An 18,390-nucleotide genomic window follows, 5' to 3' on the forward strand; every position below is an offset into this window, starting at 1 on the left:
TTTTTTCTTCTTTAAATCGCACGCAGGTGCGAGTGTCCGTTAAACAGTCCGTGACCTTAGCGTCTCGGTGATGATGAATTTACTGTTTATGATGACACACGCATCAACTGTGTCTTTGCCTTTACCTATCGTGTGCATCATGAATCAATTTGCACACGCTGAGGGGATTACCCTCCCTAAAACAGACGTAAGCAGTTGTGGGGACGAAATCAATAACCAGAGAAGCTGGTTTGGTGAGCTTGCATTATATTTTGTGCTTCATTTCTTCATTCTCTCTATGTTCCGGATAAGAAATACAAATAAATGGAGAATATAATTATTGGAAATGTGCACCCTCCGAGCAAAGCCGCTTTGTTTTTGTTTTTGTTTTCTTTTTGTTTTTGTTCTTCTTTTTATTAATAGCGAGCGTTAGATCTGAGACGCGAACGCTAAGACGACGCAGCCTCTGCGGTTGGACAATGGAAACTGCTGTCTCGCGCGTGTGCAGAACGCCATTTTTGGCCTAATAGCGTCGTCTTAGCATTCGCGTCACAGATGCATAAAGCTCGCTATTATCTTTGTTGTCATAATCATTCTGATAATCCATCTCCTACAATATCGTCTTCCCACAATTCTCTTTTCATCTCAGTTGTTACTGTATAGAAGGAATGCAAAGTGGAGAGAATATTATTTTATTTACTTGGCGGCATGCACAACAATTCTCTCATGTCAATGTTTATGTATTTATCGGTCACATTTGCGCTCAATGCTTGTTAAAATGCCTCTTATTTATCTTTGTTGTTTAAACCCGTAGTGTAACTTGTAATGCTGTTTTACGAGAAAAAGTGTTTCGACTGGGCGGTGTCGTGATGGTTGTTCACCAAACGTCAACGAATAATACAATGAAATCAATGTTTGTGAGAACCGAACGTTGCCGGTTGGATTAACTCAGTATTGATAATTTAATTAAAACAAATTAAAGTGTAACTTGTTACCATTATGATTATTTGATTTTGTTAAAGTCGGGGTTGATAGAAATAAGAGAGATTAGACAACATATATGGACGGTAGAGATTTTATTAAACGTTTGACTTTTGGAATTTCCAGTGTCATGCGTTCTCAAAGCATTTGATTTATGAGGAGTAATCACACATCCTAATGAGAATCCGAATATCGATACGCTTTGCATTCGTAGAGGGGATGACATAGCATCATACTTGTGCCTCTAATAAATAATACACACAACTATACCCCCAACAACAATGAGAGTTGGAATAGATTGGTAGACCTGTCTGTTGCGACAAAATTATTTGTACAATAGAACTAATTGTCGCTCTGATATCATTAAAAAACTTGCGTTATGCAAAGTATCTTTCCCCCCACATCTCGACAGCTTGCTCAAGGCTTGTCCAAAGAAGGATACGACAGAAAGGCGAGGAATACATCCAAGCAATGAATTATGTAGGATTTACATGTGAGTTGACAAGCACATTGCTGTATTTCAAGATGAGGGATACTTGGAATATTCGGTGCATCAGCAAACTGGTCCCATGGTAGATTAATTGTTACTTTCTTTTCATCTCTCTTCTGTCTCAAAGGGTTTGAACAACGATCTCATGTGGTGCATGTAATTTGCATGTTTATGTACCAGCTGTTCACTAAAGGTGTGAAGAAAAAAAATATGTGTACAACATAATTTCTTGCCCCAGTCATTAACGCTAATAGAACAAAATAACACGAATCAAGCTTGTCATAAAATAAATTATATCAATAAAATCAGAGAAGGGCCGAACTGAAGTCCTTGCTGCCTTGAGTTTTGATTTAACTTCCGGTTTATGTGCGATTGAAACAAGTTTTCCTGTGGCACTGTACACGATGCGTGTAGACAGAGAATGCATAATGATGTCAAGTTATTGACATAATTAGTGTGTATGCATGACTCCCCCCCCCCCTCCAAAAAAAGAAGGAATTATTATACCACACCGTCTCCCCCCCCCCCCTCCGCACCTCTTTCCCTTATCAAACCTTCCTACCACCCAGCTCCCCCCTCCCCATTTCGTGTCAGTATTTAAATTCTCGTGTATAATAATATGTATCGACACTGCTCGCTGTCTTCCCAGGTCAGAGAAGACTCATCAGATGTTGATTATATTTTTAAGTTGTCGTTTTTTTCTGATAAGCGAATAATCGACAGCATGCAGTTGATATCGAACGTATCCCATATTGAGTAAGTATGGATCTTAAAGGGATAGTACAGTTTTGGTTGAGATGAGAAATAGGCTTTCGAATTTTTGCAAGATACCAAGAAAACACTTATGATATAGCACAGAGCATACCATTTTAAGAGGAATTCAAAGTTTATTTGATGAAAATCGGGTTTGGAATAACTGAAACATCCAAAAACAAAGTAAAACAAAGCGATCGTTACAAAGTGTGGGTCCCACACTATTAGAATCGTTCTTTTTTTGATATCTCAGCCATTTCAAAACCAATTTTTATCAAATAAACGTTGAATTCCTCATAAAATTGCATGCACTTTCACATTATTTTCATATGAGATTTCTCATTATCTCACCTAAAAATGTTAGAAACCTGAAATTAGGTCTCAACCAGAACTGTACGATCCCTTTAACATTTCGTTCATTGTGATCTAGACTGAAGCAATTAACAGCGAACACTGCTGTGACTATAAGAAGAACAGGAGCGCCTGCGCAGGGTGCAAGAATCCCACCCCACTCCCACGCGCACCTATACACATACACACACAGACACACAGGGTGGTGATTTGGTTCAGACGGTAGCGCGTCGGCCTCCAGATTCAAAGGACCAGAGTTCGATTCTCAAGTCCTATATGATTATAGTATTATGTAAGCCTATATGAGATATGGGGAAATTGAAAACGGTGCGTAGCTTTGAAATAATCTCTCATACTCTTCCTCCTTTCATGGAAAATGTGGACGAGTTGAAAATTGATCCTTTACATTAAATTACATGATTATGCAAAACACACTCACTACCACATAATACACACACACACACTCACACACACACACACACACACACACACACACACAATATTATACACACATAGCGGTGGATTTTTTTTTAAAATTCTTGTTCCATATATTCTACATTTCATACAAGTTTTATATTCAATTTGATTTCAGATTTAAAAAAAAAAAACGTTTAACACAAAAGCCAATTTGATTTCAGATTTAAAAAAAAATGTTTAACACAAAAGCCAATTTGAAACAAAATTGCACAAATGTATAAGGGCATAAGTGATGTGTAATATGAGGAACCTACTAAAAAGCAAAGCTGGTAGGATGTAGGTTCCATAGATATGATATAAGCCTTTAGTACATTATGTCATTGACGACAATGAAACATGCAAGAATACAATGATTATGTCGAGAATAATTTATGATAAAGTTTACGGAATATACAAAGTATCAATGATGTTCATGATTTTAGTATCAATGTTAAGTAAAGAAACGAATTGATCAAACATACATGTATAAGTTACCCGAGTTAGGCATCATTTTGAGTACATAGAGATATTTCAAATGATCACGGCAAGGTAGGATTTGAAAAAAATGGCTTTAAGACTTTGCTCAAAGGAACTTAAAGAACCTGATTGCAACCGAACACAATCTCTCTCATTCCAGAAAGAAGGACCGGTAGAAGTATTGTCTTATGGGATTCTAGTTTATAGTTTGATGATGGATTGCAGGCATTCAAGTCCGTTATGCAGTCACGGTACATTTTTAATTGATAATACGCAACTAGTTAGACTGTGTCGATCGTTATCGCAATATGTATATAAATAATTAATCATCGGAAGATCTTGCCTTATCGGATCACTCCCGATATTATGTCCGACACTGATCTGATAGTCGACCAGCACAAGTCGGATTCATCAGACTGCGATCCGAAACACTTCGGTTTTTGGCCGGAATAAATAAAAAATGCCTCCGACAAGTGACCCATGAGAAAGAAAGAAAGAACAAAATCTGTGGCACAGGGGTATCATCGAAACCAATGGCCAGAAGCTGACGAAGGTGGCGCTAGTCTATAAAACTTAAAGTTTCCCTCCGTAATGACGTCCCTGGGCACACACAGCCGGGAGAGACCAATGTAAACTGACGCCAGACGCACGATGTGTGTACGTGGAAAGTTCGATTCCACCGTCACGCTCGTCACACTTTGGCAGAAACCACTGCCACAATGTTTTTGGGAGGTTCATATGCTAGCAGGAAGCTCTCTCGCTCTCTCTCATAAATACCCAATCACCCATTAATACCCAATCATAATCATCCTTCCCTCTCGTTCTCTCTCCCTATCTCTATCTCAGTATCTCCCTCACTATCTCTCTCTCTCTCTCTCTCTCTCTCTCTCTCTCTCTCCCTCCCTCCCTGCTTATCGTTGAATGGGCAGAACATGCCGTAACGGTACACTGACAGCGGTGTGCTGCACGAATCACACTCCGAGATCGAATGTTTGTAGTTACTCAGATCTTCTCTTTAGTGTGTCGTGAACATTTTTGGTATACAATTTCCGGGAATTTGTCCTCACCGTACTGGAAAGGTAGCATGAGCCAACAGCAAATTGCGAAAACACGGTGGTTGTTGCATAAACACTGCTCTTACGTGGGTATTTGTGTCTCGATCGTCATTTGGTGGGGAATCTTTACCAGCCCAGCCCCCCTGAAGACTGCTCGGCTACCGACGAATGCGTAATCAACTTGGATCATAATATCAAACGCTATACGATACGCGTTATCAATTGCCTTCTAAACACTGGACAAGGGAAGAGTAAAAATGGTTGTAGTAGAAAATGCGTGATGTTTTCGGCTGTTCTCAGTTCATGCTTCAGTCGACCAGAATTTACATGACTGCAACACGGACCTTACACCTCCCTGACTGAACTTTTCTAGTAAAACTGTGAGATAGCAGAGAGTGGGATAAAACAGAACTGGACAACAACAAAAAAGTTCTACTTTTATGCGCGCTGCACGTCACACTATACTACTAGTCCAGGCTGTCCAATACATGGGGATTTGTGAGGTAAGTCTGCCGTCATTGATATTTCGTTTGTATTCACTCGAATCTATGTTTAATCATGTGGCTATGCTTTTCCTCGCACACACAAAGTCGATTGTTGGATTCCTAGGCTGCTCTGAGCTAATCGCGGTCATTGTGATCCACTTCTCCCCGTCGATATTTACAAGAATAACATCCGTGCCTCGTTCTAAATCTGCACCCTGAACAACCCACTGTACATGTTTGTTTAGTACCATGGAACTACTGTAGAACCATGTTTGTACTAAGCCTCTTCCATTATGGGGGGGGGGGGGTAGTATGTGATGACTGTTCATGTTTGCTTGTGATTTTGTAATCTTTTTACATCAAGCAGCTACCACTGTTTGTGTTTTGCCTTAAAGTAGCTACCTATGTAAAGTATTTATATGTAATGATTCAACATATCTCCAAACAAAGACAACATTGCAGATGTCTTGCACACATTGTTTTTCTTATCGTATGACGTTAGCGTAGTTTTTGGTTTTAGTTAAGCTTGGTTTATTAATTTTCGTAATAAACCATTGACACAAACGAGACAATGTTATATAGAACAAGCAGATATTTTATTGGACTAATATCTACAAGTACACGAAATACGTCTACCACCGTAAGACAAGCACTGAAGTAAAATTTGAATATGCCTACTCTTTATTTCATTTGATGTTCACATTTTGAGTGATTATTATGATTAACAAAAATAAAACAATCTTCTCTGAAGAGGCGTAATGATACCAGGAATTCAAGAATTTTAGCAGCTTGAACGGACAAGGAATTAGATAATAATTCCTTCGTACGTTTCATTTTGTACTCGAGAATCATTGGTGCGATAGAGAGAACTATGCGATGCGCCTGGAGCAAGGTAGAACGTTCCAAATTAATGGCAGTGTTCTTGGCAACTCACACTCACTGACGATGCCATCGTTAAAAGGGGGGAAATTATGCTTATTGATCAATATGATAGAGATACACCATCCTGTAGTAATCCTATACATTATGCTATATGCAATTTCATATTCCCTATCTGGTATTTACCAATCACTTGCCGATGGTAACATGAATCTGCCAATTCTCTTTCAGCTCTAAATATTGATAGGTTGTTCTCATCATATTACAGAACATACCCTACAACATGAAGCATTGTGGCCGTGGGGTGGGGGTGGGGGTGGTCTTGCCCCTCCTGCCTCTCACCTGCGGATCGCCCTGCATGACACAGTATAGACTCTGTGTTATATTTAATATATAGTATATAATGAAATTGTCTTGCCACTTCAAGTTGGATCACACTCGTCCGTGTCCGATCTCTTCCAATGTAATCGACTATTCCTATGCATTTATAATATGCATGTATGTATTGATGTATGTATGTATGTTTGTATGTATGTAAGTGCGTATGTGTGTATGCATATATGTATGTATGTAGACATGACGTCAGACTCTGCTTTATAGAACGAATACTGAATACATCCATAGAATATGCATACGTATACGTGACTATACTTCATTTGATTGATTTGAGTTAAGCTATCGTTTCTACATAGACAGACAAAAATCTAAATTTCCTTTATACATTCATGACATTAATCAAAGTTGTCAAGCTCAGTCTCCCCTCGTGAGGCCCCCCTCATGTGGCTGTCTTGATTGCATAACCGCGGGGGATGCGCGCTTTATCTTAGCATACATTTTTTTTTTTAATCGTAAATGATTACCTGAGATCCAGTTCAGCCTGTTGCGTAATGCTATTGGCATTCGTCATCCAATCACCTGCACCGGAGATAGTCCATTTCGAATCTTATTCATGCTGAGAATGATATGTGCCATCCCTCCTTACCAATCAATTTCTCCATCTCCCCTCCCCCCCCCCCATTCCACCCCCTCCCCCTTCCCCACCCCATGTCCCCACCCATCTCTCCTACCCTTGTATATCCGTTCATCTATTGTCACTTCCTTTTGTTGGATGGTCTCCGGACACGATCTTTTGACAGGGTATAACTCTTTTTAACGGTATATGAGTTTCCTTATCCCCTTGTCATTCTGGACCACTGAAAAGTACTTTTTTGTGACAGCATATCGCTGGCAATAATAGGTGAAGGTGCGAAGTACTTTAGCCATGTTTTGTGTGTAACTCAAGCTGACCTTCATATAATAATACTGTACATGGACACAACGGTCCAAGTGAATTATTTTCTTTCACCTTTCATCTGTGTATCTTCTTCTCCTTGGAGAGAGAGAGAGAAGAAAAAAAACTACAACAAAGAAACGAAGAGATGAAAAAGGAAAGGAGAGGGAACATACATGGCAATTGAGTACACTCCATGATACAGTTTTCTCCAAGACTAGATCACTTTTAGTTTTTCTCAACAACAAAAAAGAGAAAAAATGTATCAACTATCTATCTTATCTCTCGAATGAAGTGTACTGAAAAAAAAAAATGATTTGCATCGTTTGATTTATCTGTTATAGACTCTTACGATCTCCTTATATGGGAGGTCGGAAGAGAGCGTTAATGCGTACGTGTCCCACAGCTCTCGACCTGATGATAGCTAGTATAAACCGCTTTAAAGGTCCTGTTTACCTTTAGGAGCAGTGTTTTAAAAGAAATGTTCAAGATATCAATTTTTTTACACAACATCCTACCATATAAAATTTTTGCAATAAAGCCTGAAATAAAAGGAGATATCAGTATTTTTCTCAATAAACCATAACTGCAGACGGTTTAGTCTGGAAACATTTTTATTATACGTATTGTTCGCATTTTGTGTATTTAACAATACTTAACATTGATTATACAGATTCATATTTTTACAGTGGTTGTGTCTACCCCTAACTCTCATTCTAAAAGTATTTTAAAGCGCTAATGCTGTGTTTTTGTTTCATCTGCAAATGGCAGATTATGCCTTTAAGGGGCAGCATTCCACTTGGTCTTCAGTATCGCCGTTTTCTGTCTTCAGTAAAGTTATATGGTATTCTATGTAATATATAGGCCTGTTTCTCTGGTAGCCCGTATGAACCGCTAAAGTGTTTGAATTTGAAATTTAAGTGGCCCGAAATGATAGGAAATATATTATATATATATATATATATATATATATATATATATATATATATATATATATGATTTCACCTGACCGATCAGGTCACCAAAAGATAGCCATTTTCGAAATCTAGTGGTCCGGCATCAAATTTTTAGTGGCCCCGGGCCCCAGGCCATCAGGCCACCGCTAATGTCGAGCTCTGTATATGCATACATATTAAATAATTATTATCTCTTTCGTCATAAATTGTATACAATCATATAATGAATAATCTATGTTTGTTTGTTTAAACTGTTACACCGCCTGCCTCTTACATGTCCTTGCGTTTAGAAAATAAAGGTTCCAGGATGTACAAATCTTTGATAGCTGATCCGACAGTAAGAAAATTAGGTTAGATTATTGTTATGGGTTTGTAGTGTACTGTAATGATATTATATACGATTGTCGTCAGTTCAAAGATAGTAGCTTGCTATACATAGTGAGAAATGGTATCAGCGTACTGCGCGAATGACACCTACGAAAGAATACAAAATGAATAGAATTGCAGTTCGTGATGCGCAGCTTGCCTGTATCTCAGGATGGTGGGAAAGTATACCAACATGGAGTGGAGCGCGTTCAACACACTACAGAAATGCCCCAGTTCACTCCATGCATGGATCCTTGTTGCTTGACTCGCTGATTGAAAATCACCTCAACAACAATAATAAAGGTAACAACAACAACAACAACGACGACGACGATGACGACAACGGCAACAGTAGCAGCAGCAACAACAACAGCAACAACAATTGGGACTATAAAACAAAAGTTCAGACCTCGCACTTTATTGACCCCATTTATAATTTTATGTTTAGGTTCATTATTGGATGCAGATACACGTAGTTTATAATAGGAGAAAACATCAGTGAAGCCTCACGAATAATGCGATGATCCTTATGAAAATAAACGGAGTGAATTGAATTGAATTAAAAGTTACGGTTTTGGTCACGACTGTGGCGTCTTCGCTGGATGATTCGACTCTACAAAAGTAAATGATTTTCATATTTTTGTTCTGCCATAATGAAAGAGGCCACGAGTCACTTTCTTCAGAAGTCAAGGGAGCGGGGGGAGGGGGTAATACGTGATTATCAATGTCAGTAACAACTCGAGGGAATTGTGTAAATCTTTCATGAGATATATTATGTCGTATACTTTAGAGTAAATTTGACATAATTTGGTGGAATTCGCTATGCATTTTTCTTTGTATTGTTCCCCTACACTACCGTGGCATGACGGACGGACTGCTGTTTTTTGTCCAGCGTTGATGGTACATGGATTTAACCAACATTTTGAAAATCATTATCTTCGAAAGAGTTGGTGGATTTTCCTCAAATTCCACCGATGTGTTATCTTGATATTCCTACTTTTCACTGAATCCACATGATTGTTAGGGAAAATTGTCCCTTTAACAGAGGCGATGCCTATACCTGCATCAATAAAAAGTACCGTCCTGGTACGGAAGTCATCAAGCAGGATAAAAATTGTTTACACTATAACCCCGGTAAAATATCAGGAATCATTTTCCGAAAAAAAAAAATACACTACTTAATTCGTTCTTGTTCTTGTTTTTCTTCTTCTTAGTATTCTTCTTCCTTTTCTTCTTCTTCTTCTTGTTCTTGTTCTTGTTCTTGTTCTTCTTCTCCTCCTCCTCCTCCATCCTCGTCTTCTTATTCTTTTTCTTCCATTAATTCTTATCATTTCTTATCACTGTTTTTTGCTCGCTTGGATTGCTCTCTGGCTGATAATCCAGATGTATTCGGCAACCGAAATATTATTGTGGTGTCGTTTGCATAGCATTCAGGCCTTACTGCAACATTTGCGTTTTGATATTGAAAAATCTCAACCGTGTTATCACTGTCAATAATAGTTTCACACACATGCAAATAATAGAAACAGAATAGAGAAAAAAAAAAACGCGTTACATTTAGCACGCAGCACGAACAAAATTTTTAGCACCAACTTGTGGCATGCCAAATCGACCGCTGATCACTACACGCTCTGATTAGCACGGAGCTTGGGCTTGAATGAAAATTGTCCGGGAAAAACCCATACACAGCAATCACGGACGAGCACGCGGCATACTATTCATCCTCACTCCTTTTTTTTTCCTGTGCAACCCTCCCCCCCCCCCATTATCCTTTTAAAAATAATATGCACCGCACAAAGTTGGGGGGAAAAGCAAGGAAACGAATTTACTAAATGACATACGTAGTTAGGTTTCAGCTAATGGCATCGCTAGTTTGAAATAAAATACATAAACACACGCACGCAGAGGATGCAGTCTTTATCTATGCAGTTATTTACCTGTATGCATTCATTTATTCATATGTATATCATGATTATGTAAATTTCACTTGCAGTAGTTTGGAGCTGACGGCCATAGTCTACACTACAGATTAAAAGTACTGGCATGTGTACTTCACGTATCCGTTTAGTGTATACTCACTATGTGTGTAGGGCGTACGTGTCAGTATATCCGTGTTTGTCTCCTTGTCTGTTTGTTTGAGTGCGTGCGTGCGTGCGTGCGTCTGTGTGTGTGTATGTACGTCTAATTTTATAGTTAAAAAGAAAAACACGATGGAATGTTTCAAGGAAATGTTTCTCAGAAAGATTTTCCGCCCTGCATTAAATGGTGAAACAATTCTTTTTTTTTCTATCTTTGTCTCACGCCCAATGGCTACAAACAATGCAGAGGCAACAATGTCCTCTATTATAAAACTTATAAATGTATACTGTGTGTGTGAGTGTGTGTTACTGTCAACTTAAACGCCTATGCCTCTTATTTATTTTGCCCTTGCAGTCTTGATTTTGTACCAATAATATCAAAATATCTACTATACTTACATGTAGATGTACGTCCGGGGATTGACAGTGATTCATTTGAATTGCATGTACATTCAAATTAACACCGTCAAATGTAATAACATCAGTAGTTTCACGCAACAAAAGTAATTTGTAGCATGATTGTCCCAAGGCCGAAAATAAAGTGATGGCATTGTTATCATACATGGTATAGACAGCGGATTGACAGGGGTGCGAACGCCGTACGCTGTCTACGGATACAGGCTGGAGAGGTGGCGGAAAGGCTCTGAATAGCTCGTTACATCACTCACTCAAAAGAGATCGTGGAAGCACGAAGGTCGTGCACACTGTTGCATTCAAGTGTGATTAGCAGCAGCCCTTTGAATCCTCGTCTATTTTCCCCATTTTTCTTTTTTTTTTCTTTCTTGTGAGGATGAATGCGAGAATGGGCTTAGGTGACCTTCGTTACAACAGTAATAAGGTATCCCAAGAGAAGAGAGCTTTTCCACAGAGCGTATCCATGCTGTGGCAATAACGTTTAGTGCAAAGCCCAAACAGTACAAAACACGCTGCCTTCCACAGACCATTCGTTCTGCCATCGAGGAACAATGGCGAATAAATATGATGTGAACGTACCTGTAATGAGAATTAGGCCAACGTGTGGCCATAGAGCACTAATAGTCTGTGGAATCCAGACTGAAGATAACTGGATACCCACGAGAATAGACGATTCTTTTGAAATGACAACTGAAAATGAAAACAACAACAACATAATAATAGTAATGATGAAAAATAATAATAATAATAATAATAACGACTAGAAAAATAGATAGATAAAAGAGAAAAAACTGCATGTATACGTATTATTTCTGATAAAGTTTAAATTGATTCAAATTTGCATGAAAATAGAGATCAGAATGAATAATTTAGTATGATCTAACATTAAAGTATTGTTTTCAGTCTTTTCTTTTTCACACAATCCCATGAGAATCTAATTTCTCTTTGATTTCCTTCACTTGTTGTAATGCCCCTCCAAATTATTCACCAGAAATGTACACATTATTCGGTCAAGTAATGTCAAACATGTCTATAATTATAAACAATCTTTTCTGTAAAATCGTCGTTTTCTTTTTCATCCTCTGAGCGCATTGTCCATGTTCCTTTTCCATCCTATTATGTTCTTCCTCTTTCCATTGTACGTATACCTTAGAACGGTCTTCTTTGTAAAGCGGATTAACAGACTTGAATATGCATCTACATAATAAATTATGTACATATTACATATATTATATATAACTATAACTATATATATATATATATATATATATATATATATTGTAATTCCTACATATTGGTAATATAATATAATATAATATATATATATATATATATATATATATACGTATATATATATATATATATTATGCACGTACATAATGGATATGTAATAATATACATACTTTCCACTCTGCATACTCCAAGTCACTCCAAATTGACAGTGACTAGATATCTCATTATCAAAATGCGGTCAAAATCGAGTGGATGCCCTAACAAGAAAATCCAGAAAACTGCAGACATTTGCAACTGTCTTAAAAGGAAGACTATTACGATCGTTGATTTCACACTGAACGGAAACATGGCGTTTGTTTCATATTGTTCACCATGCGCTACGCAAGGTGATTTTCAGCCATCCCTAATGTGTGAAACGTGCGTAGAATTCGTTCGACATCGCTCTAATTTTCTACCAATCACTCGACTAAGGGAAACTAGGACAGGGGAGAGAAAGAATCAAGAAACAAAGTTGATGACAGGAATTCAGTCATAACTTGAATCATTGCAAGAAAGACAAAATGACATCAATGTCATTGGTCAATATAGGTTTGATAGGCATATACCGTCGTGTGCTATCCGGGCAAAACTGTCTCTGAGTGAATTCTTTGAGTACATACTCAGAGTGATTTCTCTATAATAAACTCTGGGCTAAAATATGAGTCTGGTTACGTTCTGAAATTTCTGGTTACCTTCTTTGAGTGCATCTCACGGTAGGGCCTACATTTTGATGCGTGTTTATTCTTCAGGTGGATTCATTGGTTACAATCCTTGTGTTCATTGTTTACGTATATTCTCTGAGTACATTCTCTGAGTACATTCTCTGAGTACATTCTCTGAGTACATTCTATGCTTTGACATTCTGGTTATACGTTCTCAAGTTTCTGGCTATTTTTTTTTTTTCTGAGTGCATTCTGTGGGTACGTTGGATGCGTGTATAATCACAGGTGGGTTACATTCAGTGGGTATTATTTATGTATTCTCTGAATACATTCTCTGAATACGTTCTCTGAGCACATTCTAAGATTACGTTCTTTGAGTGCATTCCGTGCTTTCATACTCTCGTTATGTCCTCAAATTTCTGTTTACCTTCTCTGAGTATACGTTCAATGCGTGTGTATTATACATGTGAATTCTTTCGGTGCATATTCCGTGGGGTCATTCTTCGTGTACATTCTCAAGTCTGAGTACATCCCCTGAATTGCTGCAGTCTCTTATTGCATCCTCTGCGAACATTCTCTGATAATATTCGAGACGTATATTCTCTAGGTTAATTCTATACGGTATGGTTGTATACTGTAAGTACAATCATTGGTCATGGTCTTTTGCTACATTCTTTCAATCTCTGCTCGATTACATTCTCTGCGAACATCTGCCGAATGCGTATACTGTGAGTACATTTTCTGAGAAAACTCTTGGTATATTGTTACATATTGATGCAATTTTTCGATGAATTCTGTAGGCACATGTTCTGGGGACCGTTTCATGAAACTTTTTGTCAGTGATTTACACTGACAACTGTTAAAAGCTACTGGAATTCTTGCGTCTGATTTTCTGATAGCAAATTTGTCGGTGAAAACCTCCGACGAACTCGTTGATGAAACACCCCCCCCCCCCCCCTCTGTTGTATTCTCGGCTCATATAGGTACACGCATTCAGGTAGATCCACTTGTGTACTATGTCCAATATATCCTGGGCACAACCAGGCACCTTCTAGGTGAATTGCCATTTATTATGTTATTTCCTTGTACACTCTACTTAAAAAAAGCGGAAGAGGGAGATACAAATATTTTAACGTACTTATGCCAGTTTTCTATTTCTTATTGGCGTCAATACATCGGTGTTGTTATAAACAAAAGTGAAACTAATTCAAGTGACCGAATTAGTCATCATACCGAAAGCTTCAGTATGACAGGTAGAATTGTCATTTTGAAAAGGCCGAAAACCTGACCTCAGTGCGTGTAAACAAAGCGCCATTAAAGGGGAATTCCTTATTAGTTGCAAGTTATAGTTTGAGAAGAAGGAATAGGATGTTTTATGCACAACAGTGAAGATAAATTGATCAAAATCGAATGGAAATTAAGGAGGTTATATGAAATTCTTAAGTTTTTGCTATTTCTTTTTCACGAAACAGTTCCTGAACAGTCAATATGAATATACAAACAGTGAAGTGATGATGTCATCCCCTCACTTAAACTGTAAAATTTTATCTTTTTCTTTTGTTAAAGTGTAATTATACTCCAGTCTCAAATCCTGATATTTCTCACTTATGATCATCTAGAAGTAATTCAACCAGCACTAACATGATGTTAACACTTTTATAACAAAATAAAATGATTTTTTTTCTCACTGTCTTGTACACGATCAACGGAAAGTTATGAGGCGATGACATCATCAGCTCACTCATACATATTATTCATATCAACTGTTCAAGAACTGCTGTGCAAAAATTAGCGAATCTCTGAAATTTCGCAACTCTCTTGTTTTTCACCTAATTTTCACCAAATATTCACAGCTGTTCCGTGTCATATTTTACTCTTTCTTTTCAAACTGATTCAAACTATAGCTTGGAACTCCCCTTTAAGTTGCGAAGATTTCGATTCGCCGTAATCGAAAGTTACTGGAAATCAACGAAGCCTCGACTATTTTCTTTTGGAAATTGCTTTAGCAGGAGGCAGATGGATACATAATGTGTAGACCTACGTGAAGCAACCATGACCCTTTTTCATTTTCCATTCACTTTCCATTGCCATTGATGCGCTGCTAGTGATCGATCGCGTTTTAACGAAATGCAAAAGCGTATAGGTTACATATATAGGGGCCTATAAACATGAACAAGATGACCTAAACATAAAGTGGGATTTTCCTTTCTTTCTTTCTGTAGAAAAGTCGAGGAGACATTTCATCCGGGTCCATTAACTTCATTAATTATATGTGACCGTGCATCACAAAACGAACAAAAAGTCGCACACACTGTTTTGTGTGAGTACTGAAAATAGGTGAAATGGGTCAACCGAGCCGATCTTGACTTTTTCTTATTTTCTGGAAGAGTAGGTCTTCTTCTACATTATGCTAAAATTCGGGATCATAAAACGGGCAGGGAAGTGTATTTTCTAGCAGTTTATCTCGAACATTTTTTGCATAATAGTGTGATTAGGTGTGTCTTTAGAGTCTTCTTTTCATTTCTTACAAACCTTGTACACACTCTCCACTTTCAACTCCTATAACTTCTGAAAGAATAGCGCCACTGCTTTGAAAGTTGGCATTAATTAAGGACAGAGTGTGTTAGTAAGGTATGCTCAATTTCAGTTTGATTTGATTATCCCTTCATTGTTGTTACTTCAGTGGTTTACATCCTGTTTTTGTCCCATTCATCGCACAGCCAGCACGGCTTGGTAAAGATTCGCGCTTGAATAGACACTGTACTTCAGAGCCTCCATCTTTTCTCAGTTCACACTTTTCCTGAGTGTGTGCTTTCTTTCCAACATTGAGATAGGTTAGGAAAGTCCATTTGATTTGAGTAATAAATCATTTTAAAGCTTAAAGTCTGCTCTTTCAGAATATGCTCTCAACTAAAATTTCATTTCTGGCGTTTTTTTTTTTTTGTTTGTTTTGTGGTGCATTAGGCAACTGGCATTAAGTTCAAGTTCTTTGATGCTTTAACCGTCCCCTGATACCCATGTCTTGTTGACTTCTACAGCCCACGTATTTCACAGATTCTGGGAGTGTTTTATGAAAAAATGTAGAGCAGAAATCAATCATTGTATTTCGGCTCCCACTAAGCCTAAACCCAAACCAAAGAAGAATTAAGATTCGCTTAGCTTTTGTGGTGTTGCCAACGGTGAAGTCAGTTGAAATAATCTTCACAATGCCTATGATATTATGCACCTAGTCTTGACTAATGCACAAATTCACAATAACAAGGCAAATATCGTGGAACTTGTACGACTTATCCTTAGATGATAATAATAATCATAATCTTATGATAGTCGTTGATATATTGGCAGTGTTTCAAGATTAAGCACGTGGCAAGAAAACATGTGGAATTGAGGCAACAATTAAAAAAAAATGATTGGAAAAAATAATCAACTATGCTAACGTGCTTAGCAGTGACTATGATTTTGTCATTGAATATTGTTATTTGTAGCTAATTCGTCCTATGTCTTGCAACTTTTTCTTCTTTTCTTTTTCATGGTCAGAAAGTTTGTAGTTAATAATTCGTTGTCATCTCCTCCCTTAATCAGGATTCTCGTTCTTCCCATTATACATACTGTACTCCACGACTGGAATACAGGAGTACAGACTCATTTGGTTAGCTGTTAGTTATTGACTGCATGGGAAGGTATTGGGTTTATGCATCATTCGGTGTCAATATGACAGTTCTTTTCTATGGGTCTTATCTCGAGTTGGACATATTGATAGCGTTGGTGGTAGATTTGTCGCCAATCGTCCACAACAGCCACCCTCCGGGTCCCATCTTTAAATGTTTTATGGAAGCATTTGCATCAGATGCCTTGGAGTTGGCACTTGATTCACGCAATAGACGTTATTCTAACAACATAAACGCATACGTAACCGCTCCATGTAGAGTAGAAACATAAGCATAATGATAATATGCTAAGCAGCAAACTCTTGCACACTCGACCACACGATAATGCAGGGCCGAACGAGGAACAAGAACCATTTAACGGGTGGGAAGCAGTTAAGTCAGCGAAGCGACACGTTCTCATATAGAGGCACAGAGAAATCGAGTGAGAGGGGAAGAAACAGAAAAAAAAGACAAACAGAAGAAAGAAAGATAGATAGACAGATAGGGAGAATAAGAAGAAAGAAGGACAGAGAGAGAGAGTATTAAAATTACAAAAACTAATTATAGAAGATGTTCAAAAAAACAGATGAAAAAATAATATTTTTTTTCAGCAATATCTTCTCTCTACCTATGCAAATAATAAAGTACAATAAACAGAGGGCATGAAGGGAACAACAGACGAAAAATGATAATCGTCACCCCTCCCCCATTATTATGATTATCACTATTTTCTTTTGTTAAAAGGCGCCTTCGGCCGTAACTCAGTCCTTTCAAAAATAAATCGATACTCAACTCTAGAGGTCACGATAAACAAGTTTTCGAAGCCAAAGCTCTGACAACGCAAAACAGGTCAGGACCAAAATAACTCTCAGAGGAGAGAAGTCAAAGTGGAGGGATAAGTTACCGTTTTTGTGATTGCAACAAATGGAGTTGGCGTCCAGGTATTACTAGTATGTAAATTGTAATCCTTAGCTTACAAGCGTCACCATCGTGAAGCCTGGGAAGTAACAGCTCCCAGTTCAAACGGCGATGTTGATCTTCGAACGAATGGGGTCATCCCACAAGACCGACACCCACGAGTCATACAGCCCACAAGTTCGACGTTGAAAAGAGGTCCATGAGTTATTATACAGCTCACGAGTCATACAGCCCATTAGTTCGACACTAGGCAAATAAAGCCCATGAGTTCGACGCTAGCTAAAAGCAGCCCACGAGTTCGACAGATACAGCACGGGCCTTAATGTATCGGTCTCGTGAGCCTTGTCTACTTAGTGTCGAACTCATGGGCTGTATGACTCTTGAGCTGTATAACTCATGGGCTGTGTAACTGATGGGCTGTATCACTCGTGGGTGTCGGTCTCGTGAAGTGCATCCGTTCAAAAGGCGAAGTTGATCTTCAAATGAATTGTGTACTAGTATAAATATCATACCTGAGAGCAAACAAGCTTTCCAAATCCATCGTATTTTTTCCTTTCTTTGGATACTAAGAACGCTTACGTCTTTCAAATATTACTGCATTTTGGAAAATACATTATGATGTAATGTTTATCATACATTTATTACACTGTTTTTGCTCCATTGTATAATGTTTGTATTCAATCTGACAGGATACTTGTTCAGGATCAACATCCTTTCCAATCTGTGAGTTTATGTTCCTGTATTGTTTTGGCTCACATGTTTATTTGAATAATGAAGCATTGTTTCTCATGACAAAATCACCATTGCAAAAATCCAACTAGAGGGGATGCGTGTTATCCTCATATATAAAAGTTATTTAATTCTACTATCATTTGTGTATGATTTTGTTTTCCGTTTTACA

The sequence above is a fragment of the Diadema antillarum genome, unplaced genomic scaffold (genome assembly GCF_040938485.1).
Source record: "Diadema antillarum isolate AM-2024a unplaced genomic scaffold, OU_Dant_1.0 seq00000293_RagTag, whole genome shotgun sequence".
Lineage (NCBI taxonomy): Eukaryota > Metazoa > Echinodermata > Echinoidea > Diadematoida > Diadematidae > Diadema > Diadema antillarum.